Genomic DNA, 27,988 nt, shown 5'->3' with positions numbered 1-27,988 from the left:
ATTAAAGCCAAATTTTAGAATGCAGTTTACGTTTCATTTTCAAGCATCCCCTCCCCGCCCCCAAGCATTCAAATTACTTCCACATTTCAAACATTTTTCAACAAGGAATGTATGAATTTAGTATATGACATAAAGAAATAAGGCAGTCCATTTAAGGGGGAAGAATGCATTTCTAGCAGTCAGCTATACATAGGTGTGTGGCACTGTGCACGGAATTAAATATGAGCCTCTATAACAGTTAGCAGAGGTGCTTTTTGAAATACATACTTTTCATGTGAATGGACTCCTCTCCATCAATATCCACTTTGGTTATCTTCCATGTTGCCACCTGCAAAAGAAATGTTTATGTTAATTTATATTTCAGTTCATATGCATGTTTATGTTACTGTTTTCTTACATTATCTGTTCTGTACATACTTAGTTGAAAACCTCAATAAACAATTTTGCTCCAGTGCAATGGCCCCAAACCCTTATGGTCTTAACCATTCCTTCTTTACTTGTTACTCATAGGAAAATGACACCTGACCTCTGGATTCACCTAGGCTGAACCTTGCAGCCTGAAACCATTCCAAAGTTGCAATCATACTATAAATTTTGGATTTTGTAATGGTGCAGTTGCCTCCAAAGATTGATGCCTTACTTACATATCCTTTCTTTGCAGGAGCAGCAGCTAGCCTTTCTGGTTCCTCAATGCCCCTTCAGAGTCTGGTCTTCTCCAGTTGATTTCCATTCATCATGATCCATGGATAAACATCTGATAGAAGGAAAAGATGCAGCACATTGGAGCAGGAAAGAGTTAGTAGGCCTACAGGCATTCCACAGATCAGACCCAACGGCTCAGGAAGAAATTATAAACTGGAGTGTGCTAGGCTCTGGATTGGTCCCTTTCCCTACAGAAGGTAGAAAGAGGACCCAGAATGTGCTGCTCCCTACCACATTGTCCTCTGCTGTACATCTTGGCCCTCAACTCTATGGGCATTGCTGTCATTTCCTTCACACAGCTGCCGTGTAAAACATAGCCTTGGGCTGTTGTGTTTCCACACTACAGGCATTTAGAAGCTGCTTTGCTATTTTGTACAGTACTTTCAACACAGTAACGGTGCCAGTGGGGAAAAGATTTCTGCCTTATGGAAAGGATAAGGCAGGGTACTGAGAAAGTGACACAAATGGACACCAACCTCCATTTTGGAATGTTTTCGGCTGCTGAGCCTGTCTCAATTTATGTATATATTAGAATTGTTATTGTTGCATGCGTCCTTGAATGATGCAAATGCATCAGAAGGGCAGGAGATAGGTTTTCTGAAATAAATAAACTAAATAGGAGCTCTGGAGCAGCTGCTCCTGATTTGGAGATAAGGATTAGGATGAAAGACCCTAATTTGGGCCCTCGTAGGCAGCCAAATCCGTGATTTCAAGAGGATCAGTAATCAGGAGTTGCCAGATTCTTTCTTCTATAGCACTGTCTTTCCATTGCCGTTCTTCCAGCATAATTCTGCCGGTACTAAATCAAATGTGCAACGTAAAGCTGCAGTAACAAAATGTTAAATCAAGCTGGGTGAGTGGATGCTTATCCAGTGGAAACAGCTGCCAAAAACGTGGTATTTCATCTCGTTTTTCATGCATAGTAATGAAGGCTGCACTAATCCCTGAAATCAGATATTTCACGAATACCTTTTAAAGATGCACACAAAAGAGTTAAACAGAACTCGAAGCCACAGATTTTTTTTTAAAAAAATCTAATTTCTATAATAAAGGGATATCACAAACCGCCATTGCTACTGTGAAAAAGACCGAAAGGTCATTTTTTATAGCATTAAGTCTTCTGGGTTACCAATCCTGAAACAAAAATATGAATATGCATTTATAATCTTTCTTCCCTGTGCATATTTTATGTAGATCTAGAACAATTGCAGAAATAAGCCTTTCCTCCAGGTAGATGCTTTCATCCCAGCGAATTAGCAACCTGGACATTTTATGGTAACATGCATTATGGATAGCGGAAGATGTCTGAAAAGGAGCTCTTTGTTTAAGTGGCTTGGTAAGGAGCCACACTGCTGGTTCACAGCAGGTTGAGTTTCTGGGTTTGCTTTTATTGTGGAATTGATGTGAAATTTGAGTTTGGCCAGCCTGGCTTAAAAGGAAAGGGGAATCAGATAGGCGATGCAATGCAGGGAAGCTGTACTGTAACCTTTGCCTGTGTCTCCGTGTTATACAGCCTAAATGTGAATGCTGGCTTTGAGAGGCTCAGCGCAGTCTCCTGCAAACTTTAAATGTCGTCCAGCCCTGACAAGGACAGACTTCAGTGGAAATGAGAAGTAGTTCATTGGATAGCATGCACATACAGTGCACATGTAGAATAATGTGTGCACATGAAATTCCTGGGCACCTCTTTCATGCCTCTTCTTCACTGTATTAAACATAATCATCATTTCCTTTAATTTTTATTCATACCTTTTCCATTCCCTAGAAGGAGGAGAGCCAGGAGCACCCAAAATCCCGCATATATCACTTTGCACATGGGTTCTGCATTGGGGCAAACTGAATTGAATGTGACATTTCCAAAAAAAATTGCAACTTGCATACCAAGTTTATTGGGAAGGAACCCTGCAGTTACTTTTTGATGATTTGCAAGTGAATTAACCGCAATAACAAGCCAATCACTTTTAAGCAATAGCCCATTTATTCCCTTGGACTACCTAATTAAAAACCAAACGCCATCGGTTCACAATAATTGTAAATTCTCCCATGCATCCTTTCCTTATACACCGGAATTGCTTTGCCTTCAAAAGCGTCGCTCTAGCAGCAGCAGCCCCTAGGTGGCGCTCCATCTTAAAACAATTAATTTGCTGACATAAATCAGGTATAGAGTAGAGGAGCTATACAGTTCTCTTAACATGGGAGAATTCAGCATTTGGGGGTGGGGAGGGGAAGAAAACAGTTGACAAAACATATCAATAAATTCAAATGAGACAAAAACCAACAAGCTACTAAACAGATGATAATTTTGGTATGGCAAAAGAAATAAGGTAAAGGTAAAGGACCCCTGGACGGTTAAGTCCAGTCAAAGGCAACTATGGGGTTGTGGCGCTCATCTCGATTTCAGGCCGAGGGAGCCGGCATTTGTCCACAGACAGCTTTCCAGGTCACGTGGCCAGCATGACTAAACTGCTTCTGGTGCAATGGGACACTGTGACAGAAGCCAGAGCACATGGAAACGCTGTTTACTTTCCCGCCGCAGTGGTACCTATCTATCTTCTTGCAGTGACATGCTTTCGAACTGCTAAGTTGGCAGGAGCTGAGACAGAGAAACGGGAGTTCACCCCGTCACACGGATTCAAACCACCAACCTTCTGATCAGCAAGCCCAAGAAGCTCATTAATTTAGACAATAGCGCCACCTGCATCCCACTCGCAAAAGAAATAATCTAGACTTAGATACATATAAATACAGAGCAAGAGGAAACTTAACAGACAACATAATTCCAGATGCACAGAGCCTCAGCAGCCTGGCTTAAATGTACTGCAGAGCCTGTTCAGGAGTCTAGAAATCACCTAGGACTCAGCTACATTGGCAAAGAAAAAGTGCTTTATATGCGTTATATCACAGTGGAGTCCCATCTTTCGCCAACCTGATTTCCCTTTATGAAGTTTAGAATGAGTTTTCCTGAAACGCTTGTTTGAGGTGTCTAGATCTAGCCCTAGACTCATCATTTCTCCGAAGGAGACTAACAGCAGTAAAGGGGAAATTGCTGGGGAGGACGAGTCCTCTTTCCCCCCAGCCTCCTGGAAGTTCCAGCTGCTGGTGGTACTGGCCTTGTTGCTATGGATCTCTATACTTTCAGTTACCTTCTTTTCTGCTGGTGTTGCGGGGCAGAAGAAGAAGGAGTTTGGATTTGATATCCCGCTGTATCACTACCCGAAGGAGTCTCAAAGCGGCTAACATTCTCCTTTCCCTTCCTCCCCCACAACAAACACTCTGTGAGGTGAGTGAGGCTGAGAGACTTCAAAGAAGTGTGACTAACCCAAGGTCACCCAGCTGCTGCATGTGGAGGAGCGGAGACGCGAACCCGGTTCCCCAGATTACGAGTCTACAGCTCTTAACCACTACACCACACTGGCGCAGATAGCTGCATCTTCTCCCAATGGCATCCATCTCATCATATAGGTGCCGACCCCAAAGGGATCAGACACAGGGCTGGCCCAATCATTGAACAGAGTGAGGCAGCCGATTTGGATGGTCAGGGAAGGGCAGCAAGGTGCTAGCTGTTTAATTCATCATCATTATTCATTGTGTCTGTGCTTAGGCATTTCTGCCAAAAGAACTTGACTAGCCTTGGGTGCAATCCACCTGGCTTGACAAGGAAGGAGTGCCATTTGCTGCTCTGCCTCAGGCACCGAAATTTCTTGACTGGCCCTCAGCAGAAGACATCAAAGTTCTAGAACTCCTAGTGCAAAACTTAAGGTTAAAATCCTTTAAAAGGGACCCTTTCCCAAGGAGTGTGATGACCTTAGTATTAGAGCCTTAGATTTAGAGTCGGCTCATTTTTGCCTTCCTACACTCTTGTTCTTGCATAGAACAAATGGTGTAATACAATACAGACCATGAAAAATATATTCCTTAAAAAACCACACACATCAACAATGAACCCGTTGTATAGCCTGATTAATGCAGGCCCATGCTATAGCTCTAGGCTGCTTTAACATTTTGTTACGTGAATGAACTTACCTACATGGGAGTCATGGGTAAGATGGTAAAGGGGGGGAATGAGCAAGAACTTCCCTAAACATGGTGCTAACAATTAATAGCCTTTTCCCATTTTTGAGATGCTCCACTGACCGAAATACCTTGGCAGACAAATATAGGTCAACGATGTGAAAAGGTCTTAAATGCCAACGTTATGTAAAATCAAAGAGTGGCAATTGTGAAGATTGGATGAACAAATATGGGAGACTGATGTAAGGATGTGAAATATTTTAATTAGTGCCATAGATCCAGCAAAACAGCAGTATGGAGGGAGATACAGGAATAATTTTAATAGCTTTATTTCTGTGTTAACGTGATACGGTTCAGCCTGTGTATTCTTTAATATTGCATCCCTAGAGGTATTACACAGAACTAAGTCCCATTACTCTCGGCCAGATTTACTTCCAAGCAAGCCTATGTAAGGTTGCCTGAATGTTACTTCTTCATAAACCAAATTGTGTGACCACAATAAAGTATTAGGACCGGGAACATAAAAGCCCTGCTGGATGGGATCAAAATCCCACCCAATCCAACATCCGATTCTCACAGTGGCCCACAGTGGCCTATGGGAAACTTGCATGCATGGTTTTTACAAAGCAGGCAAACCGTCTTGTCCTTGACAAACTGCAAACATTAAGTACTGTGAGCAAAGGTTAGCAAGGTATTTGGACACCACACCCAGTTACCAATATATTAGCCACCCGTAATTCCACACAAACACACTGCCGTGCTAGTTATAGTTGAGCAGTTCATTGTCCTCCCCCTTCAGAATCTTCAGAATTATAATCTTATCATAGTACATGCTGAAAAGGCTGATAAGCATGGCTTACACCGCTTTCTTTGGAAGTGGGCGCCGTGACTGTCTGGTTGCTGAGCCAACTGAGACGATGTCTCAGCAAGAAGTTGCAGTCCCCTTGAGAGATATATACGGTACAGTGCTAAAGCAAAAGCAAGATCCTACACCAACAATGAGAAAACGCTTTTGTATCACAGATGCAAGCCAATTTGTCTCTGCATTGCATGATCTGTCACAAACTATTGTGAAATAATTTTTTTTTTGTCTACTTTCTTCCCTCTTAGCAATAAATAGGCTCATTGGTTTTATATGTGCCATCCATTAAAAGAAAAATCCAAGTCTCTGGATAACATGAAGATAACAAGCAGATTAGAGACCTAGGAACATAGGAGACGGTCTTAAGAATAAATTAAGCAAGAATTGTGGAGCCAAACTGGCAGGAGCTGTCAAAGGTTCCCAACTATAAAGTTTCCCAACCTGACCTGGAGATTTCAAGAATTGAACTTGGAGATCATCTGCATGCACAAGAAAAGCACTAAAAGTGAGCTGTGGTACTTATATGTCTTGGGCATATCATGATAAAAACAGAGGAGCAAAATGACCACGCTGATTATTTACACATAGTACTTGAAAGTCTCAGAAAAGGTATGGTGGGAATGCAAGAAGGTTAAAGAATATTGGGAAATGATATATAATTTATTGAAAAAAAATGTTGAAAAAAACTTTTGTTAAAAAACCAGAATCTTTCCTGCTTGGAATTTTAGATCATGATATAAGAGAGGGAAATTGGAGATTGTTTATGTATGCGACAACAGCAGCAAGAATTTTATTAATACAAGTATGGAAAACAGAGAAAACGCCAACAAAGGAAGAATGGCAAGCTAAGCTTATGGACTAAGCGGAACTGGCTAAGCTGACAGAGGATACATGAGAGAGACAACATCGATTTCAAAAAAGAGTGGGAATCATTTATAAACTATATAAAAAGACAGTATAAAGATTTGGACTCAGTGGCAGGTTTTGACTAAACTTTCACAACTATTTAAGAGGCAAAATCAGCAGGATATAGAATTTGTTTAATAAACCAATACGGAAATACAGGGAAAGCCAAAGAGGGGGGGAGGGGATGGATATATATATATATATATATATATATATATATATATATATATATAATTAAATTAAGATTTGTGGAAAATTTGTTGTTATAGTTTGAAAATTCAATAATATATATTAAAAAAAAGTCTCAGAAAAGACTGCAAGGATCAAATGCATTAGTCCCAAGCAGATGTTGAATGTACTTCCATTGATTTCACAGCTCTAAGACCTGCTATGCTACAAACCCAAGCTTATTTTCAAAAGCACTTCAGTGGCTTGGGTCAAATAATAATCTATTATTTATACCCCGCCCATCTGGCTGGGTTTCCCCAGCCACTCTGGGTGGCTTCCAACAAAATATTAAAAAATAAAATAAAACATCAAACATTAAAAACTTCCCTAAACAGGGCTGCCTTCAGATGTCTTGTAAAAGGAAGATAGTTGTTTCTTTCCTTGACATCTGATGGGAGGGCGTTCCACAGGGCAGGCGTCACCACCGAGAAGGCCCTCTGCCTGGTTCCCTGTAACCTCACTTCTCACAGTGAGGGAACCACCAGAAGGCCCTCAGCACTGGACCCCAGTGTCCAGGCATGATGGCTTTCTGACTGCATTGTGAATTCTCTGCTGGAGTCTTCTGGCCCCCTCGCACAACTCTGAAAAGGACTGCAGCCCACCTGACGTTTGACATTTGAACTATTGGAAGTTCTGCTTCCCAAGCAAATAGGTGTTGGGAGCAGGGAGAGGAGTCTAGAGCAGGTCTGCAATGTGAGGCCAAAGCCCCCTACTCATCCCTACATCAGGATCTGGGAAGGGCTGTAAGTCAGCGGTGGAGCATCAGTGTTGTCTGCAGATGCCAACAAGATCAGTCTCTAAGACTGGGAGAAACCCCTGCCTGAAACTCCAGAGAGCTTCTGCCAGTCAGTGTAGCCAATACTGAGGTAAATGGACCAGTGGTCTAACTCGGTATAAGGCAGCTTCCTAGATCCTAACGCCTAAAAAAAAAGCCAAGTGTGTGAATGACCCTACGTGCCTAATTCGTTCCACGTATCCTGGCCACAGTCCAAACTGGGGCACTGCAGTGTGGACAGGCAGACAAACTTGTTCTAATTAACTCCCCTTTATTGCTCTATGTTTTCGCATAGAAGAGGCTCTGAACCAAAAGGCAGCCACCTCCCCCGCCCCCAAACTGAGTTTATTTCCAGCAACTTCTGTGCTGGTACTATTGTGGGGTCAGAAGCTGAGGTGTGCTGTAGCATAGTGGCCCCCAATGGATGGTCTGTGGACCCCAAGGGGTCTACATAACCCACTAAGGGGGTCTGTGGCACTTACCTGTCAACTGCCAGACATCCCATTTTCTGGGGGGCATGTTTGCTCACATTGAAAACACGGTGCCCCAAAACAGGGTGTTCAAGACAGTTGATGGGTATGTACGTTTTTGGGTGCCATACTCTCACACGGGAGTGCAGCCCAGAAAACATGCAGCTCTGTTTTGTGCTATGACATGTTAGAGGGTATGGTGGCACCATTCACATAACAAAAACAACGACAGTGGTACCTTGGTTCTCAAACGCCTTGGTACTCAAACAACTTGGAACCCAAACACTGCAAACCCAGAAGTGTTCTGGTTTGCAAACTTTTTTCGGTGGAAGCCAAACATGCTCCGTTTTGAGTGTTACGCTTCTGATTTGAGTGCCACACTTCAGTTTTGAGTGTTACGCTGAGGTCTGTCTGTTTTTGCTATTTATTTTGCATTTTTGTTTTTGTGGCTCTTTTTTGTTTTTGTGACTGTGGGGAACCCAGTTCAGCTACTGATTGGTTGATTGATTGATTGATTTTGTGACTGCAGCACATTGTTGATTGCTTTCCTTTTATGGATCAATGGTCTTGTTAGTAAAATTCATGTTAAATTTCTGTTTTAGGGGTTGTTTTTAAAAGTCTGGAACAGATTAATCCAATTTGCATTACTTTCTATGGGAAAGCACACCTTGGTTTTGGAATGCTTTGGTTTTGGAACAGACTGCCGGAACAGATTAAGTTTGAGAACCAAGACACCACTCTACAGAGATAGCAACATTTTCAAAAGTCCATGGCTTGGTTTCAAAACAAAACAGGGGAACTGCAGTACTTAATTGGGAACCACTGATGTAGCACATTTTCCCTGGTTGTTTGGCTTTCATAAAGAAGCCAGAAATACCAGACCCTGAAGGCTGTTTCAGTGCTGCTTCAGCAACTCATTTTGTACACCAGTCAGTATCTATCAACTCATTAATTACATTCACTCCTTCACACTCCGTCATCTGATCCAAAAAAACTATGTCCCGTAAATACGGTATACAGGTGATAAAAGGGTTCAGTGGATCTTCTTGCTTTTCTAACTTGGCTGCAGGGGTATCTTTTCATAGGGAGGAGACCCACAAGTGATTAGTAGCTTGAGAACTGGGTTTAGCTGTGGGACATAGGCATGTCTGGAAGTAAAATTGCAAAAGTTCAAATCACTGCTTGTCCATGCAACTAACTCCTCCACCACATACGATTTATTTGCTTGAATAGTTGCTTGAAGTAGGGACTGTCTACAATCCAATACCTGCTGGTTCTCTTCGGGTTCCAAACAGTGCCAGGCCTACCATTAGGCAAAGTGAGGCAGCTGCCTCAGGTTGCAGATTCTAGATGTTATATGGGGCCATTGCTCCCTGAGCTAGCCTGCTCACCTCAAGAGTGGGGAAGATGCTGTCCCTCTGGTGGGAATGAAAAGGGTCACCTTGTCCTTTGCCTCAGGCAGCACAATGTCTTTATCCTGCCCTGCTTCTGTATCTCTGCCCTGCCTTTGCAAACGGGCACCTCACCAGTTGCATTCAGCTTTTGTCAGTCCCATTCTCTCTGGTTATCTTGATAAATTTGTTTATTCCTAACCCTGCAGCCGACACAATGAGACAGAGCAATGCATATCAAATGTACTGTCAGGAAGGGTAAAAAAATAAAAATAGTAATCCTGCATTCATTATGGAGATAGCCTTGTTGGGAAATTACAGTAATCCTTAATTTTCCAGAGTGCTGGTTGGGGCCATTTCTATGATGCAACATCGTCATTTCATATGCAGCTGATTCTAGCCATGCAAGCTAACCTGTCCACTCACTAATATATTCAAACACCTTCCCCAGCTTTCTGCAAGGAATCAAATTGCACACAACATAGTGAATGTGGATCTATATACTCCCTGCAAAGTTTCAGACATCAGGTTCTTATTTTTCTGTTTTAATTTGCTTTGTTTTTTCCTTTGTAAGTTGCTTTGAGACACGTGAAAAAGCAGGGCATAATTATTTTAAGCGAACATCTGGAATGGCATGATGTTTCTTTTTTTAAAAGCTCAGTCCTATTTCGTACGGCTATTTAAAATAAGATCCTGTAAAGGAAGTGTCCTTATTCCCACACCCAACTCCAGAACCCACTTTTTCAATACGCTTGCCAAGGTCTGAATTTTTTCATTCTCCATTCCCTTTAAAATGTTATTTTCAGGGCTTGGTAGGCCAGGCTAAAGTTGCTATGAGGCAGCTAAGCTATTTTTATTGATGGTATTCATATTTTAATTGGTTACTTTGAGGCATATTAGATTATATATATATATATGAAGCATTAGAAATGAAAATAAGTAATTGAGGGCACAGTTCACTCACTTGGGAGTAGCTCCACTGAACACAGTAGGATGTTCTAAATATAAAGGGTTGCATGGCACATAGTAAAATGTAGTGTTTTGTATCTATTTCAGATCCTACAAATGGAGGCCTCTGCAGTTGCACAGCTGAATGTGATTTTCACACTGCACATTAGCACAGTGTGTGTGTGTTTGTGCGTGAGAAACAGATTTGTTCTTTTTAATTGCTTTTCTGATCCAAAAAAGCCGAGATTAAGAGAAGCCTATGTTGGTTCCTCTTTAAACAAAATGGATATGAATATGAAAACACAGGGGGAAAAACAATCTGATGCACAAAGCCAAGAATAGCTGTCCTTTCCTAACTGAAGCTCAGGGGAACTGCAGTAAGTTGCAGGCAATTATAAAAAATGGAACAGGAGCACAGCGCCCAGCAGTTTATTATGCCTTTCCAGGAAGCAGCAACCAGGGATCATTAATGACTACAAATTAGATGATAAAGTCATTCAGATCAACAAATGATTTGAGAGTAGCCTGTTGGTCTCAAAGTCTAAGCATAAAACGAACCCTATAGCAGTGCTATGCCTGAATGCAGGCTTCCACAGGTCTTACTTCAAAATATTGCTTTCAATTATGATGATCTTAGTGCCCTCTGAAATAATTATAGAATACCATTGAAGACAGCTGAGCAATCTATTCAGTTGGCACTGGGGATTTCAAATAACATGGTGTGACTGCCATCAGGCCTCTCAATTTTTGTTATATAAATTAACCCGTGTGTTATAGGGACGCTGCCATCAGGCATTAGTAGTTAATGCATTTGTTACGGTACTTTAAACCACATGAGAGCACTGTTTGTCTAGTGACCCAGCCACTCTGTTTGAAGCTTCTTTGTCTAAGTTAACTCCACCCTTAAAAGCTGAGCCATTTTTCGTTTGCTGTTCTCTCCAGACAAGATGTTTCCTCTTTCTCTTTCTTAGCTCCACACATCCTATAAACAGTTCCTGCATGAATAAAGCCTTTGAACTCCAGAAACTAAGTTGAAACAACAGAACATGCCTTTTTTTTTTTTTTTTTTACTGCCAATACCATACAGATATACGAGCTAGGTTCATCTTACCTGTAGTACATAAATTCCCAGGTCGCACATAACTTTATACCTCCCTGCTACTTTAAGATGAAAACCCAGATGTTAGATGAAAACCCAGTTGCTAGATTCTGCACTGCCATGATGGATGAAAACCCAGTTGCTAGATTCTGCACTGCCATGATGGATATTCGTTGAAGGATGGTTTGTGCCACAAACTAGGTTCAAAATGAAAATGCAAGACCTTTTAACTGCGCCCGTTTCTATTTTTTTAATTATGTATGATATAATCACCTTTTAATTGCTAGTTTTTATTCCTTACCTGTTTTAAGTCTTATGTGTTCAGTTCATCCATATGTTTTATCTTATGTTGGTCTGTGACCGAAATAAAAGTTTGATAGCGATACTGTAAGTCGTTACTCCAATCTAATTCACCTAACCTGCAAGGTCTGTAACAGCCTATTACATTTAATATCAAATTGCTGTGGAGATGGATGCCAGTGCCTGAAGGCCAGTTCAGAACCCCATGTATGCTTCCACGCATATGCAGAACACCTACATGTCAGGGCAGTGCCATGCAGTTCAAGAAAGGGGCAGAGAATATCACACCCTCTGCTTTTCATCAGATGAAAATAGGCAGACGTGCCAACTGATGCTGATAAATGTGCTTGTATATAAATTCCCTAGCATACTCTTCAATAGCGGAGACATTTGCTTTAGGTATGCTGCCAACTTCCTACAATTTAATGTAGGTGGGCCACACCAACAGCAGTGTGGCGAGAGAAAAGAGGCAAGTGAGCAAGAGGTGCAGGTTGGGGGGGGGGCAGCCCAGGCAACCTGCTGAGGAAGGTGTCTTTGAAGGAGGGTGGGATGCACTTGAGAGAGTGGTTTGGTGAAGAACTCTGTGAGGCACCATGTTAATTGTCACTTCAGAGAGGATAATAATAATATAATCATAATTTATTATTTATAACCCACCCATCTGGCTGGGTTTCCCCAGCCACTCTGGGCGGCTTCCAACACAACACTAAAATACAATAACCTATTAAACATTAAAAGCTTCCCTAAACAGGGTTGCCTTCAGAGGTCTTCTAAAAGTTTGATAGTTATTTTTCTCTTTGACATCTGGTGGGAGGGCGTTCCACAGGGCGGGTGCCACTACCGAGAAAGCCTTCTGCCTGGTTCCCTGTAACTTGGCTTCTCGCAGTGAGGGAACCACCAGAAGGCCCTCGGAGCTGGACCTCAGTGTCCAGGCAGAATGATGGAGGTGGAGATGCTCCTTCAGGTATACTGGACCGAGGCCGTTTAGGGCTTTAAAGGTCAGCACCAACACTTTGAATTGGGCTCGGAAACATACTGGGAGCCAATGTAGGTCTTTCAAGACCGGTGTTATATGGTCTCGGCGGCCGCTCCCAGTCACCAGTCTAGCTGCCGCATTCTGGATTAGTTGTAGTTTCTGGGTCACCTTCAAAGGTAGCCCCACATAGAGCGCATTGCAGTAGTCCAAGCAAGAGATAACCAGAGCATGCACCACTCTGGCGAGACAGTCTGCGGGCAGATAGGGTCTCAGCCTACGTACCAGATGGAGCTGATAAACAACTGCCCTGGACACAGAATTGACCTGCGCCTCCACGGACAGCTGTGAGTCCAGAATGACTCCCAGGCCGCACACCTGGTCCTTCAGGGGCACAGTTACCCCATTCAGGACCAGGGAATCCCACGCACCTGCCCGCCTCCTGTCTCCCAAAAAGAGTACTTCTGTCTTATCAGGATTCAACCTCAATCTGTTAACCGCCATCCATCCTCCAACCAAGAGTTCATCCACTCCCCTGATGTCACATTGAAAATTTAGCAGAGAAGAGCTGTTTGGCCGAGTTGTGAGGGAAGGAGGTGGGATTTGGGGTGAGCTGTGGGTGGCGGTGGTGGGGGGAGGAAAGGGGGCAAGGAAGGGGATAACAAAGGAGTGAGGGTTGCTGAGAGAATCAGCAGGGGTGGCATCCCCTAGTAAAACACAATAAAAATAAATCATTTAAACTGTCTGTGACACTTCCTAGGGACGATCAAGCCAGTTAGCACACAAATAGTTTGATGTCAATTCGTGTTCAAATAATGTAAGCCAAAATTATATATTAGTAAAAAAAATCTTACAAATGTTACGCTGGTAACTACAGAATCACCCAATATTGTGTTTATATGGGTTTGGTTGGGATCACTCATCATAAACATACATACTTTCCTTTGACTTCCTTACATAAATATTTGAATATTTTATCTTCGTAACACCAGCCAACATCCTGTTCTGATTCTCAAGGGAGATTGCTCTTTTCTCGGTTTCACCATGAAACATGATAATGATGTTAAAATCCTCAACAACTGCCTCAGTTTTTAAAACAATGGAATTATAGGATCCATGTGTGTCCAAAAGGCCAGTATTTGTTATACGTTTTGTTATGTACTGAGTTGAATAGGATCCAAACTGCAACAGTCTGATTGGTCCTAGACCAATAGGATTCAGAATGCAGCAGTCTGATTGGTCCTAGAACAATGCAGCTGTATGATTGGTTGGCAGGAACTACCCAATCATGCTCCAGATAGAAGTGAATCCACAACCTGATTGGCTTACAGTAGAATTCCGGAATTAGCCAATCATGTGCAGCCCATTGTGTAAATAATGTATATAAAGCAGATACTTTGAGGGGACATTCATTCATTCCTCCTCACCACTATGAGCTGAATAAAGAGCATGAAATCACTTTGCGACTCTGAGTATATTTCACTGGCGACGAAGGTGGGATCCCGCTGAGCTGACTGCCACACACAGCACCGCAGCACCGACACCTGCCGCACCGCTGCCTCGCACTGTGTATCCAGGCTTCAGCTCCGGGACACAAGGAACTCAGAATGGCAACCGACAGCAGCTTCTCGCCGTTCAACCCAGCATCTGGAGACTGGGAAGCGTACGTGTCAGGGTTTCTGGGAGAAGTGAGGAGATGGCAGAGGAGACGGAAAGCGAGTGGGAGGAGGGAGAGAGAGACGAGGAAGAAGATGACGGAATTCGAAGGGAATCTATGAGCCTAAGCAGTGAGTCAGAGGATTCCCAAAAGGGAGCTAGCATGATCAGGCGAAAAGCAGGAGAAGAGAGAAGCTGTGAAAAGTCAGGAAAGGAGGGGAGAAAGCCCAGTGAAGCACAGACGCTGTCAGAGGGGTCTCAGCCGGAACGGAGTAAAGGGGGTGGAGTTGTCAGCCTCTCGGAGGGAGGAGGAACAGGAGAAAACAGAGAGAGGGGGTTGGAGCAAGGTGTTCAGCCGGAAAGGGTAGAGAGTGGAACAGGGGGCAGTATAGAGGACGAAGGAAAGGTCAAAAGCAACGTACGCGCGCCAAGTTCAAGCATAGAGGCGCGCGGAAGTGGGGAAAGCTCAGAGGAGGAGCCCGGCCCCAAAGCCAGAAGGAGGGGGCAGGAGGCGGCAGAGGATTCAGCCTCAGGCGAATCCCGGAAGGAGAGAACCCAGGGGGGCAGAAAGACCCTGCGGAAAAGAAAGGAGAGGAAGAGGTGGTCTAGAGCCAGGCTATTAAGTTGGTGTGGAGGAGGGGAGGAGTCAGAGGGGGACTTCAGCGGTCTAACGTGACAGACGTACAGCCACAATGCTGAACTGTGAAAGAAGCAACTATCATCAATAAACTTTTCCTGTAAGTAAACTATAATGGAGTAAGGTCTCTCGTGAGCTGGGACCCACCTGGGTGGCTGCGACAGAAAGTCCCCCTCCCTCTGAAAGCAAAAATTTTTTTTTGCGAAGCTCACGAACGGAGCAGCCATGAGTGCTGAGGAACAGCTGGCTGCACTCCGGGATCAGATTACCACTCTCACAACGGCAGTCATTGCTTCGCAGAAGAAGAATGCTGACTTGGAGAAAGCGTGCCAGGATTTGCAAGCAAGGTGGGAAAATGCGGACAAGGCGGGGACCCCGGGCTCCAGAGCGGAGGGCATTGCGCTTGGAAGGAGGGGGGGTGCCCTAGTTTCGCATTTTAATGGCAACTTGCAAGACTATCCCAACTTCAGGGCAGATGTCGTGTATGCACTGCATTTACTCCGTCATGATTTTAGAGATGAGGAGGAGAGAGTGGGATTTATTGTTTCGCACCTGCATGGGGAAGCCAGGGCTTGGCTACGCAATCTGTGGCGCGAAGATGGACCAGCCCGTCGCAATGCAGATGCGTTTATCAAAGCGATGGATGCTTGTTTTCAATCCTCTGTGGATAAGGACATTGCGCGCCGGCAGATGCACGGGCTGAGGCAGGGGAAAGCCACTGTACGCCAATATCATTCTAAATTTTTTGCATTGCTCACCGCCTTAGATTGGCCGAAGGACAGTCTACCGGTCAGGGATCTTTTTTGGGAGGGATTGAGCCCCTCCGTCAAGGATGAGATCGCAAGGGGGGACAGACCCCAGACCCTGGAAGACGTGGTGCAACGGGCTTTGGCTATAGGAATTCGACATGAGGGACGTCCGTGGCACGAGGAGGGGGGGCCCCAAGCGCGCGCGCAAGCAAAAACTCTCCCTTTTGTGCACAGGGATTTCAGCCGTGCGCACCCCTCACCAATGGGGACGGAAGCCGAAGAGCCAATGGAGATTGGTGGTGCTAGGGCTCAAAAGCCATCCCAGAGCCCCATCCCTGCTGCAGCCAAAGCGAAGCCTCCTAGAGGGACCAGGAAGTGTTACATCTGCGACAGTGCACACCATATGGCGAAAGAGTGCCCCCAGAGGCTCCAGAAGCACACTGCAGCACTGGCAACTGTGACAGCAGAGGTGCAATCAGAGGAGCAGCTTCAGGGAAACTGCAGTGCCTGGCTGGAAGCAGAGCTACTGGGGCTCAGCCAGGCGGATCTGTAGAGAAGTCCCCAGCATCCTTGCAGCGCATGGACCCTTTACCTCCCAAACCAGCAGTTTTACTCACAGCAACACTCCAGCTGCCTGATGGGCGACTTCTCGAGGTTCCAACAACCATCGATTCGGGAAGCAACGCCGATTTCGTGGGATTACAGTTCGTCAAGCAGCATAACATAGCGCTCCTGCCTGCAACGACGCCTCTGAACGTGGTCACGGTAGACGGCAGGAAGTGGCTGGGGGGGCAAGTGGTGCAGCAAACCCCTCCCATGATGATGCAAATTGGAGACCATCGAGAGCTTATTAGTTTCAATGTCACCCACTTATCGGACACGCCCATCGTGTTGGGCATGAGTTGGCTGGACAGGCACAGTCCCGCGGTTGCTTGGTACCAGAGGCAGATCACCTTTTGTTCATCGTATTGCGCCCAGAATTGCATCCAAACCGATCAAGGAGGAGAAGCCGAACAGCAGCTGCATCTGCGTATGGTGCAAGCGGTTCCTCACAAGTACGCGGAGTTCTTGGAGGTTTTCTGCGAAAAGGAAGCTGACAAATTGCCGCCTCACAGACCTTACGACTGCGCGATTGACTTAGTGCCTGGCGCGCAGTTGCCAACTGCCAAGCTGTACTCCATGTCGGAAGACGAGCTGCAAGAGCTTCGGGAGTTCATAGAACACAACCTCAAGCGCGGATTCATCCAGGAATCTAAAGCAGCGGGAGGCAGTCCTGTTTTCTTTGTGAAAAAGAAAGACACGCCCCAGAAGAGGCTCATTGTGGACTACCGGTTCATAAACAGACTAACTAAGCCCAAGGCCTTCCCCATGCCCAAAATTGACGACCTTTTGGCTACAGTCAGGAGGGGGAAGATTTTTACCAAGCTGGATTTACGTGGCGCTTACAACCTCATCCGCATCAGGAAGGGCGACGAGTGGAAGACGGCCATGTTCACTCCTTTGGGCACGTACGAATACAGAGTTATGCCCTTCGGTCTACAAAATGGCAGCCATGTTTTCCAAGCATTCATGCATCACGTCCTGGCAGGTCTCCTCTACAAGAAGTGTGTCTGTTTTCTCGACGATATCCTAATTTTCTCGGAATCGCCAGGGGATCACGATAAGGACGTGAAGGAAGTTCTGCAGAGGCTGAAGGAACACAGGCTGTACGCCAAGTTGGAGAAGTGCCAGTTTGATGTGAGAGAGGTAGATTTCCTTGGCTACAAGCTGTCCGACGAGGGACTGGCCATGGACAAGACTAAAGTCCAAGCGCTGTTGGACTGGAAAAGCCCTCGAAATCGGAAGGAGGTCCAGAAGTTCATCGGCTTTGCCAATTTTTATCGCAAGTTTATTAAAGGTTTTGCAAACGCGACGGCGGCAATCACTGACACCCTCAGTTCCAAGAAGAAGAAGTTCGTCTGGACCGAACAAGCAGAGCGATCCTTTCGGAAGCTTAAAAGCCTTTTCGCCTCCGAGGAGCAGCTGCTGCACGTGAACCCTGGCAGGCCCATGCGGGTAGAGACAGATGCATCAGACAGAGCAGTTGGGGCCGTCCTCTTGCAAGAGGATTCGCAAGGCAACTGGAGACCGGGTGCATTCTACTCCCGGAAGCTCAGCAAGACGGAGCGCAACTACACCATATGGGACAGGGAGTTGTTGGCCATTCATGCAGCTTTCAAAGCGTGGCGACACTTCCTGATAGGAGCCAAGCACACGGTGCAGGTCCGCACGGATCACAAGAACTTAGAGTATTGGCGGACGGCTAAATTGCAAACCCAACGACACATGCGCTGGGCGGAATTCTTTGCGGATTTCGATTTTAAAATAGAATACATCCCTGGAGACTCCAATGTTATAGCAGACGCGCTGTCCCGAAAGCCTCAATACCTGGAGGAAGTAGCTCCAATCGCAGCAAAGTACATCTTCGCACCGCAGGCGTGGACGTGCGCTACCATCGCAGTCGACCTGGACGCGGTGCGACGCGCGCTGCAAGAGGATCAGTTTGCACAATCCAAGATGGAGGAGCTCCGCAGAGGGTCGCCTGACAACAATGAGTTTCAGTTGCAGGACGGACTTTTGACTCGCAAGGGCGCCCTTTACGTGCCCACCGACGAGCTTCGCGCCACGGTTTTGCAACAATTGCACGATGCCCCGAGTGCGGGCCATTTCGGCAAAGAGAAGACGATGGAGTTGGTGGCAAGGGACTTTTGGTGGCCCCAGATGAGAGGAGAGGTGGCGGACTACGTAGCCAGGTGCGATATCTGCCAGAGGTCCAAACCAGTGCATCAGAAACAGGCGGGATTGTTAGAACCGCTGGAGACACCGCAGCAACCGTGGGAGAGGGTAGCGTTGGACTTTGTTACAGACCTGCCCAGCTCCAGAGGTAAGACGGCGGTGTTAGTGGTTGTGGACTTGTTCACCAAGATGGCGCACTTCATTCCTTGTGCCAAGGTGGCGACGGCAGAACAGACCGCAAAGCTCTTCATCGATCACGTCTTCAGAGTGCATGGACTGCCGCAGTCCGTCTTGTCCGACAGGGGGCGCCAATTTGTTTCCACTTTCTGGCGGAAGCTTCTGGGTATCTTGCACGTCAAGATCAACCTGACGTCGGCGAGGCATCCACAGACCAACGGTCAAGCGGAGAGGGTCAACGCGATCATGCAGCAGTACCTACGGTGTTACGCCAACCAGCGACCCGCGGCGTGGGTGGACCACCTGCCGATGGCTGAGTTCGCCTACAACAACACGAAGCACGCATCCACCGGGGTGACGCCTTTCTTCGCGAACTATGGACGTCATCCCAGAACCTTCCCGAGCTTTACAGCACCTGAAGGGGGGGGACCTCAAAATGCCGACCAGTTTGCAGCAGAGTTGCAAGAGGTGCACGAGGAGCTGCGGAGACATTTGGAGCTGGCAAAGCAGGCGTATAAGGTGCAAGCCGATAAACACAGAAGGGCGGGGGAAGACATTCAGGTTGGGGACTGGGTATGGTTAGCAGCCCACGCGATGCCGGCCAGGTCGTTGGCCAAAAAGAAGTTAGAACACAGGCAGCTAGGACCATATCAAGTTGAGGCTAAGGTCAATCCGGTGGCTTTTCGCCTAGCCCTTCCGGAGGGCTCCAGGGTGCACCCGGTCTTTCATAGGTCGGTGCTCACTCCCTACAAAGCCCCACACAGGTTTCAAGAGTCAGGAGCACCTCCAGAGCCACGTAGAAGGGCGCCTGAGAGAGGGGAGTCGCCAAGACCAGAACCTCTTAATGAGGTCACAGAGATACTGGATTCACGATGGGGGGAGGAGGGAGTTGAATATTTTCTCGCCAGGGAAGGCACTCCAGTCTCTGCAAATAGCTGGGTGCCGGGTTACGCTTTGGACGAACCCCTGTTGAAGGAGGAGTTTCATGCAATTTTTCCGCACAAACCCATGCCCGAGGAGTATTTTGATGATTGGCTTTTCACGCCCACTTTGTCGGGCAGCACGTTCGGGGGTTTCTCCTCGCCCGAGGGCTCTACGCCCAAAACAAGCCCGACCAGGGATCCCCGCCTGGGGGGGGAAGAGACAAACCCTTATTGGTGGGTGGATCAGCCAAGGGAGGTATGGAGTCAGAGGTGGATGATAGGTCCTTGGCGGGCAGCGCCAGGAGAAGCAGTGAGGGAGGAAGAGACTGTGATGCCTTCAGGTGGAGAACCCGAGTTCGAACACACGTATACGGAGCTGCCAGAGGAGAAGATTGACATGGACACCCGGTATCCTGAACCGACCCAGGAAGAACCACATTTCCCTCAACCTGCACCCAGCGACCGGGAGGGGGGAAGGGGGGGTTTCGAGGGGGGGATGGATGTCAGGGTTTCTGGGAGAAGTGAGGAGATGGCAGAGGAGACGGAAAGCGAGTGGGAGGAGGGAGAGAGAGACGAGGAAGAAGATGACGGAATTCGAAGGGAATCTATGAGCCTAAGCAGTGAGTCAGAGGATTCCCAAAAGGGAGCTAGCATGATCAGGCGAAAAGCAGGAGAAGAGAGAAGCTGTGAAAAGTCAGGAAAGGAGGGGAGAAAGCCCAGTGAAGCACAGACGCTGTCAGAGGGGTCTCAGCCGGAACGGAGTAAAGGGGGTGGAGTTGTCAGCCTCTCGGAGGGAGGAGGAACAGGAGAAAACAGAGAGAGGGGGTTGGAGCAAGGTGTTCAGCCGGAAAGGGTAGAGAGTGGAACAGGGGGCAGTATAGAGGACGAAGGAAAGGTCAAAAGCAACGTACGCGCGCCAAGTTCAAGCATAGAGGCGCGCGGAAGTGGGGAAAGCTCAGAGGAGGAGCCCGGCCCCAAAGCCAGAAGGAGGGGGCAGGAGGCGGCAGAGGATTCAGCCTCAGGCGAATCCCGGAAGGAGAGAACCCAGGGGGGCAGAAAGACCCTGCGGAAAAGAAAGGAGAGGAAGAGGTGGTCTAGAGCCAGGCTATTAAGTTGGTGTGGAGGAGGGGAGGAGTCAGAGGGGGACTTCAGCGGTCTAACGTGACAGACGTACAGCCACAATGCTGAACTGTGAAAGAAGCAACTATCATCAATAAACTTTTCCTGTAAGTAAACTATAATGGAGTAAGGTCTCTCGTGAGCTGGGACCCACCTGGGTGGCTGCGACAGTACGTCTCCCGTTTCACCTTCCTCCTAGAAGCCAAAGGGGTCACCGATGAAGAAGACGCCAAGAAGAGGGCAATATTCTTCAGCGTCTGCGGAGAGGAGACGTTTGAAATCGCCCGGGCTCTCCTTGCGCCTGAAGACGTCGCTACTGTTCCATACAAAACAATAATGGAACAGCTGAAGGGGCACTTTTCGCCACAGCCCTCAGTGGTGGCTTGTCGAAATGCCTTCTACGCAAAGCGGCAAGCCCCTGGGGAAACCATAACTGGGTTTGTGACCTCTCTCTGCCAAGCCGCCCGGTTCTGCAACTTCTCAGAGCTGGAGAAAATGCTTTGTGACCGCCTCGTCGGTGGCCTAAAGGATGAGAAGCTGCAACGACGCCTCTACGCTAAGAAGGACCTAACGTTCCAGGTCGCTCTGGAGGAGGCCCTGGCAACAGAAGCTGCCGAGAGGTCGACGCAAGAGGCACGGCCGAGCCAGCCGTCCCAACCGAGGGTCCACCACGAAGACCTCACCGACGACTCAGGATCCAACAGGGAGGAGGTGCACCGAGTACAGCAGCGCACTCAAGCAGCCCACATACCACAGCTGCCTCGACGAGAAGGAGGGAACTGCGCAAGCTGTGGAGAAAGTCACGAGAGGAGGACCTGCCGTTTCCACAATGCAGAGTGCAGGCAGTGCAGAAAATCGGGACACATCGCCCGGGTGTGTCGGGCTCAGCCTACCCGACGGCAGGCATCAGATGACCAATCCAAGAGCCCCAGGTCCCGGAGCCCAACGCACCAAGGCAACTTGACAGAGCTCACGGACTTCCAGGTATACCAGTTGCCCCACCCCAACGTAGAGAAAATTTATGTTGACGTACAGATAGAGGGGGCCCCATGCCGCATGGAGCTTGACACGGGTTCAACTCTATCCATAATCTCGGCAAGGACCTTAAGGAAACTGTGTCCTACTGGGGGTCCCAAACTCAGGCCGGCCCCATTCACCCTCCGGGACTTCCAGAAACGTAAGGTCCCCACAATGGGGGTGGGGACCTTCAGGGTGCAATACCGAGGGCGGACGCGGCAACTGGAATTACTGGTGGTCAAGGGCCCCTACATTAGCTTACTGGGATTGGCATGGTTTGGACCACTGGGGCTAGCCGTCACCGGGGTGAACCACACTAGCTTACAAGTGGACGTGGACGCCATATGCAAGGAATTTCCAGGGGTTGTGCATGATAAATGCTTGGTCAGCACAAGAGACAGTTCTGATGAAGACTAAACAGACTTCATAAGAATAGTGGAAGAGCACAGGAGCTCAAAACTCTTGCAGTGTGTTGTCTACAGAGTTGTTATGAAGGCAGCACAACAAAAATTCATGCCTACCTCACTTGAAAACAGAGTGGCACAGAAACTGCTTAAAACTGCATCTGTGTGACAGATGCACCCTATGGCCAGCCATTTGTATGCAGCAGCTTAGCACACAAATTGGATGTCACCATACCAGAGGCTTCTGTGGAGCCGCCATTTTGATTTGCCACAACCTCAGTGGACATTGCAGCTGGCTACCTAAGGCAGTCTCCTTGAAGGAATTTCATACTGAAAAGCTAAGGCTATCCCTTCCACTGTGGTTTTTGTTGATGCACATGTTAAAGTCTGTCAGTAAATGTGTGGCCTATGTAAAACTATTTAGTGGTGTCTCTTTCTCTTCCTCCTAGGGCCTGGGGCTGCCATATTTCAAGTAAAAACCAGGACACCCCAAAAGTAGTTGAGTTTTTTTAAAGGAACACCCCACCCCCCAAATTGAGCCTTTTAAAGGAAAACCTGAAAGTTGTTGAGCTATTTTTTACAAAAAACAAAAAACACATACCCAAGAAAAGCACAATTTTACGATTTGCCTATGATCCAGGACAAAGTGCCTCTTGAAACCTCCCCCCGCCCACACACACACCCCGGACATCAATTCCACCTTTGAAATCCAAGTCAAGGAAATATGGACGTATGGCAGGCCTAGGTCCTCCACTTTCCTCTTTAGCTGTATTGTAGGCACCAATCTGTATGGGAGCCATGGTGGGCCTCACCAGGTCTTAGCCAGCCTCTCCAGGCCTACTCACAGCTATGGCAGGCCCCGCCAGGCACTCCCATGGCTACAACGGGCCCCACCAGACACACATATAATTTACTTACTTATAATCTTGCATTAGGGACCCAGGTGGTGCTGTGGGTTAAACCACAGAGCCTAGGACTTGCCGATCAGAAGGTTGGCGGTTCGAATCCCCGCGACGGGGTGAGCTCCTGTTGCTCGGTCCCAGCTACTGCCAACAGTTTGAAAGCACGTCAAAGTGCAAGTAGATAAATAGGTACCACTCCAGTGGGAAGGTAAATGGTGTTTCTGTGCGCTGCTCTGGTTCGCCAGAAGTGGCTTAGTCATGCTGGCCACGTGACCCAGAAGCTGTACGCCGGCTCCCTCGGCCAGTAAAGCAAGATGAGTGCCACAACCCCAGAGTCGGCCACAACTGGACCTAATGGTCAGGGGTCCCTTTACCTTTACCTAATCTTGCATTGGTTCGCAGCAAAGGCAGCAGTAAAAATTGAGCAGGCAAAATACAGTGGTACCTTGGGTTAAGAACTTAATTCGTTCTGGAGGTCCGTTCTTAACCTGAGGTACCACTTTAGCTAATGGGGCCTCCCACTGCCACCGCGCCGTCGCACGATTTATGTTCTCATCCTGAAGTAAAGTTCTTAACCTGAGGTACTATTTCTGGGTTAGCGGAGTCTGTAACCTGAAATGTCTGTAACCCAAGGTACCACTGTACTTACATTGTATAACAAGCTTCAGGCATGCACCTGGAGCAAGTGGAGGCATGTCTACATCCATCTCTGGTCAAAGGAAGAGATAGAGAGGAACAGGAAGTACTATATGCTCCTTCCTCTCTGGGAGAGGAGGGGAAGTGACATCACACAGAGCCCTCTCTACCAATTCTATTTCTGTGGTCTAAGTGTCAGCAGTGCAGCTCTGTGGTCGTAGCCCCTTCTCATGCTAACAAGCAATAATATGCATTTGTTAGTTGGGGCTGCTAATCCCTCACAGACTTGACCTTTGTTAATATTATAGCTTAATTGTAGTTCAGAAACAGATAACATCCTACTTTATGATAGCAATACTTTTGCAATGCCATGATATCCCTGCAGAGGAACTTTTATAGAATTGTCATAAATGTTGCCTAGGAACATAAATTACCTTGCAAATAAGCCTCAATCTCAGTTTGCCAAGCAGCCAGAAGAATCATGCTTGCTGTGCATGTCACTGCTACCTTGTGCATTGAGTTGGAATGTGGCCTCTGCATGCATGGGGCGAATATGTCCCTTGATGCTGCCCTAAACAAGCACAATCGAGGCAAGCTATCTCTTTGATGAAAAACAAAACTTGGATTATTTTTACATATTTAAAACCTTCCACTACACTGGAATTGTATTGCTACCTGATTGCCTGGAATAGCAGGAATGGAAAAAGAAACCCAGGCAAAGTTGTAGACCAGTGCCGTTTGGGCTTTACGTTAAGATTTCCTGCATATTCAAATAGAGAAGTAGTCTTCAGCTGTCTCATAACTGGGACCTGCCTTTAACTGACACACATCTGTTTCTATGACAATAGTGCTGCCGTTGAAACCCATCTTAGAGCCGACTGTGAACCAGTTCTGGGTCCCGGCTCTCCAGCCGAAAACCCGTGATCTAGTGCTACCACTCATAGCATGGTCACAACAAGTGTTTAAGCATGTGCAGAGCAAGAAACAAGTGTGGTGAGCAAGCTAGAGCAGCCTTTCTCAACCTTGAGTTCCTAGATGTTGTTGGACTACAACTCCCAATATCCCTAGCCCAGTGGTCAGGCACAGGGGCAGACTTCGGTATTCTTTCAAAATATGGTGCCCTGTGCAGGGCCAAAATTTGGCACCCCCAAATAGATCTTCTCAATTATGGATCTTCTACATTTTGCGCTTGCTCAGCTCAGCGCCATGTGTGGCAGAACTGGCCACGCTGCCCAAAATCCGGTGTTGTCAGAGATGATGCGAGTTGTAGCCCAAAACTTGTGGAGGGCACCTTGTTGGCAATCCCTGAATTAGAATCTTAGAAAGCTGATTATCAAATTCTCCAAGTGAAGGCTGTGCCATAAAATATCATCGAAAGTGTAACCGTATAGAGAAATTTGGGCTTTGGAGAGTTACTAGAACCAGCATGCACGCAAACACAAAGCTGTTATCTGAAAAAAATACAAGAAAATCCCTAAAAGCTAACAACCTTTCAAATCTCCATTGGGAAGGACCCTGCAGGGCGTGATTCATCATGATGGGTGTGACTCTAAGAAATTATCAGTTCATTTGACCTCAGGGGTGTGGAACTTATTTTACTGCTTTATAATTGCTTGTGTTTATGATTGCATGGACATTGCCCATTCTTAATAGCTGCATAGCATGACCCTGGTCCGTTTTTTTCTGCTTGTTTCAGGCTTCCTTTATCAAATATCAAAGAATTAAAGTTGAATCTAACAGGATATATGAGTATGCATTTCTAGAATCATTCCCATGCTTTCCCAAGATACTGCTTTGCCACAAATTTCAACTGAGAACAATGTGGTCAAAAAGCAACATCGCACCATCCTGCTTCTCATAATCATTCATGGCCAGTATGATGTCTATATATTTTAGCCTCTCCATCTCTTTCTCTTGCAAGTATTTGCTCTGAAAAGTACCCAAGTCCTCTGTGGCCATATATCAGCTATCTAATATGTAACAATAACTTTGTTGTGAGCCCCAGTGCTATATACATTTTTTTTGGGGGGGGGTTCCCAATTTATAAACTGGTATCCAATTACACACCTCCTTACTGGAGATCAAATATAATAAATTTATTCAATTAAATATGAAGTGCATACCTTTAGAAAGCATATAAATTACAGCTGCAACTTTATACATAATATTCATTGACATATCAACATTATGTTAGCATATTATTGCCCTGAACCATGGGGTACCTGGTGGCAAGTGCCACTGGAGTGCACAATCCCATAGTAGATGCTAGCATGCAGTCCGGCAGACCAACAGGTCAGGAATCCAGTCAGGCCAGGATCCCTCCTCTGCAGCCAATTCAGGGGTCAGGACACCTGGAGGTCAGCCCTGAAGCGCTCCCTTGACCATCCAAGCCATGGTCCCACCAACGCGGAAAGTTGAGCAAACACAGCATCTCATCTCTGCTGCCCTTTTATACTTTGCATGCTGATTGCAGCATCTGGCCTTGATGAGGCAGGTGACCCTCACCTGCTCCAAGCCTACTCCAGCAGAGGAATCACACACTTCCTCCCAGAGCTAGCAAGTCCCACCTGACCACTGGTCTTGCTAGCTAGGGATGATGGGAGTTGTAGTCCAAAAACAGCTGGAATGTCATAGAGAGCCTGCCGTGGAGACAGGGCCCCTTCTACCTCTTGCGATGAGCCCTGCTGTTCTGGTTCCTGTGCACTGACATCCCTCACCTCGCCATCCTCTGTCATCCCATGCGTGCTTCCTACACCAACTTCTCCTTCCCCATCTCTGGCATGCCCTGGTGTGTCCCAGTCCTGGCTACACCCCACATCAGGGTCCACTTCCTCCTCCCCGTTGTCCTGTAAGTTCATGACAATTACAGTGGCACCTTGGGTTAAGAACTTAATTCGTTCTGGGGGTCCAATCTTAACCTGAAACCCGAGGTACCACTTTAGCTAATGGGGCCTCCCACTGCTGCCGCACCACTGACGAACGATTTCTGTTCTCATCCTGAAGCAAAGTTCTTAACCCGAGGTACTATTTCTGGGTTAGTAGAGTCTGTAACCTGAAGCGTCTGTAACCTGAAGCGTCTGTAACCCGAGGTACCACTGTATATTACAATGTTTTATTTCTTCGCATTAGTAACTTTTAAAAAAATCTGATAAATAAAAAGCTGTAATCTGTGTATGATTGTGGGATTTGGTGGACCTCCTAGAACCTGGGGTGTGGGTGTGTGTCTTTGTCCACTGCACCCCTAATATGGCAGTCCACGTGACCCAGGAATCCTGGGTTCAAATGCCCAAATCAGCCATTAACTCAATTCATGACAACTCTCACGTAATGCAATGGCAAAATTCCCACTGACTTATTTGGAAGTCCAAGAGAGCACTGAGAATGTCTTTGTTCTAGCCAAGATCCTACAAACAATGATCCAGATGAGTACCTTATGCACACATAGATTCAGAATGTGATCACTGGAACTGGAGGTGTAAGATGGGCCCAGAAATGCCGACTGTCATAGCTACTTGGTGGAGACAAACAGTACGTCTGCAAATATGAATTTATGAGGCAACTAATTCCTCTGCACTATTTGCTCTTCTGTTGTTTTCCAAGAACTTTGTAACTGTGATTTTACAATTCTGCGATATTTCATTGTTTTATATGTAAGTGTTGTGTCCAAGAACTGAGGCAGGGGTAAATAATGAGGATTTTATTCTAAGAAAAGAAGCAGCAATCATAGCAAGACTAAACAAGTATGCTTAGGCCTAGCAATTCCCTGGTGTTACTTCCAATCTTTTTAATGAGCTGAATCTCTTCAGTTGGCTATTACATGCAGCTGTTTTTAAAAGGAGAATTAAAGGGGGAAATCCCGACTAAATTACCACCATAACCCAAGGGGGAGTATATATTTAAAAATTAAGCATAAATAAATCCCATCACAGATGTGGGAAAGGAAAGCAGAGCTCTAGTGTTGCTTCAGGTCTGTCCTACTTGCAAGCTTCACATTCACTGAAAAGTGCCTCAGATTGCTCCAATAGCCATTTACTCCAAGAGAGCGCTATAGATTCTGGTTGTACTGGGAATTCTGCGATGGAAGCCAGAGGGCAACAATGTGATACCCTTGGGCCAGAGAGGAACTGGCACTTCAGTCATGTCTGGTGGAAGTGTTTCTGGGGTTGACCCTGCACACAATTCTGTTTCTGATTCCGAATTTTTAACCTCATTCCCCAAAGAAGGGGATTCCAACCTCAGGGTTATGATATGTGCCCTGAGTCCTTTTAAGCACTTAGGAATGTCCTTGCTATAAAGCCTGGAGGGCATCATGGTCTTCAAGTCTAAAT

At 46.6% G+C, this 27,988-nt stretch overlaps 1 long non-coding RNA gene across 1 annotated transcript; it reads right to left on the bottom strand.

The window, feature by feature from the left end:
• Window positions 1-93: 93 nt before the first annotated feature.
• On the bottom strand, window positions 94-23,777 carry LOC309325753. The gene is made up of 3 exons (XR_014149958.1): window positions 23,674-23,777; window positions 645-754; window positions 94-328 (listed from the first exon to the last, which is right to left on the bottom strand). It is a non-coding gene; the product is annotated as an uncharacterized lncRNA (long non-coding RNA).
• Window positions 23,778-27,988: the final 4,211 nt, after the last annotated feature.

The sequence above is a fragment of the Podarcis erhardii genome (assembly GCF_964252035.2).
Source record: "Podarcis erhardii genome assembly, chromosome: 12".
NCBI classification, from domain to species: domain Eukaryota; kingdom Metazoa; phylum Chordata; class Lepidosauria; order Squamata; family Lacertidae; genus Podarcis; species Podarcis erhardii.
Note: the sequence above shows the minus strand (reverse complement) of the source record. Positions and strands in the feature narration are given on the sequence as shown.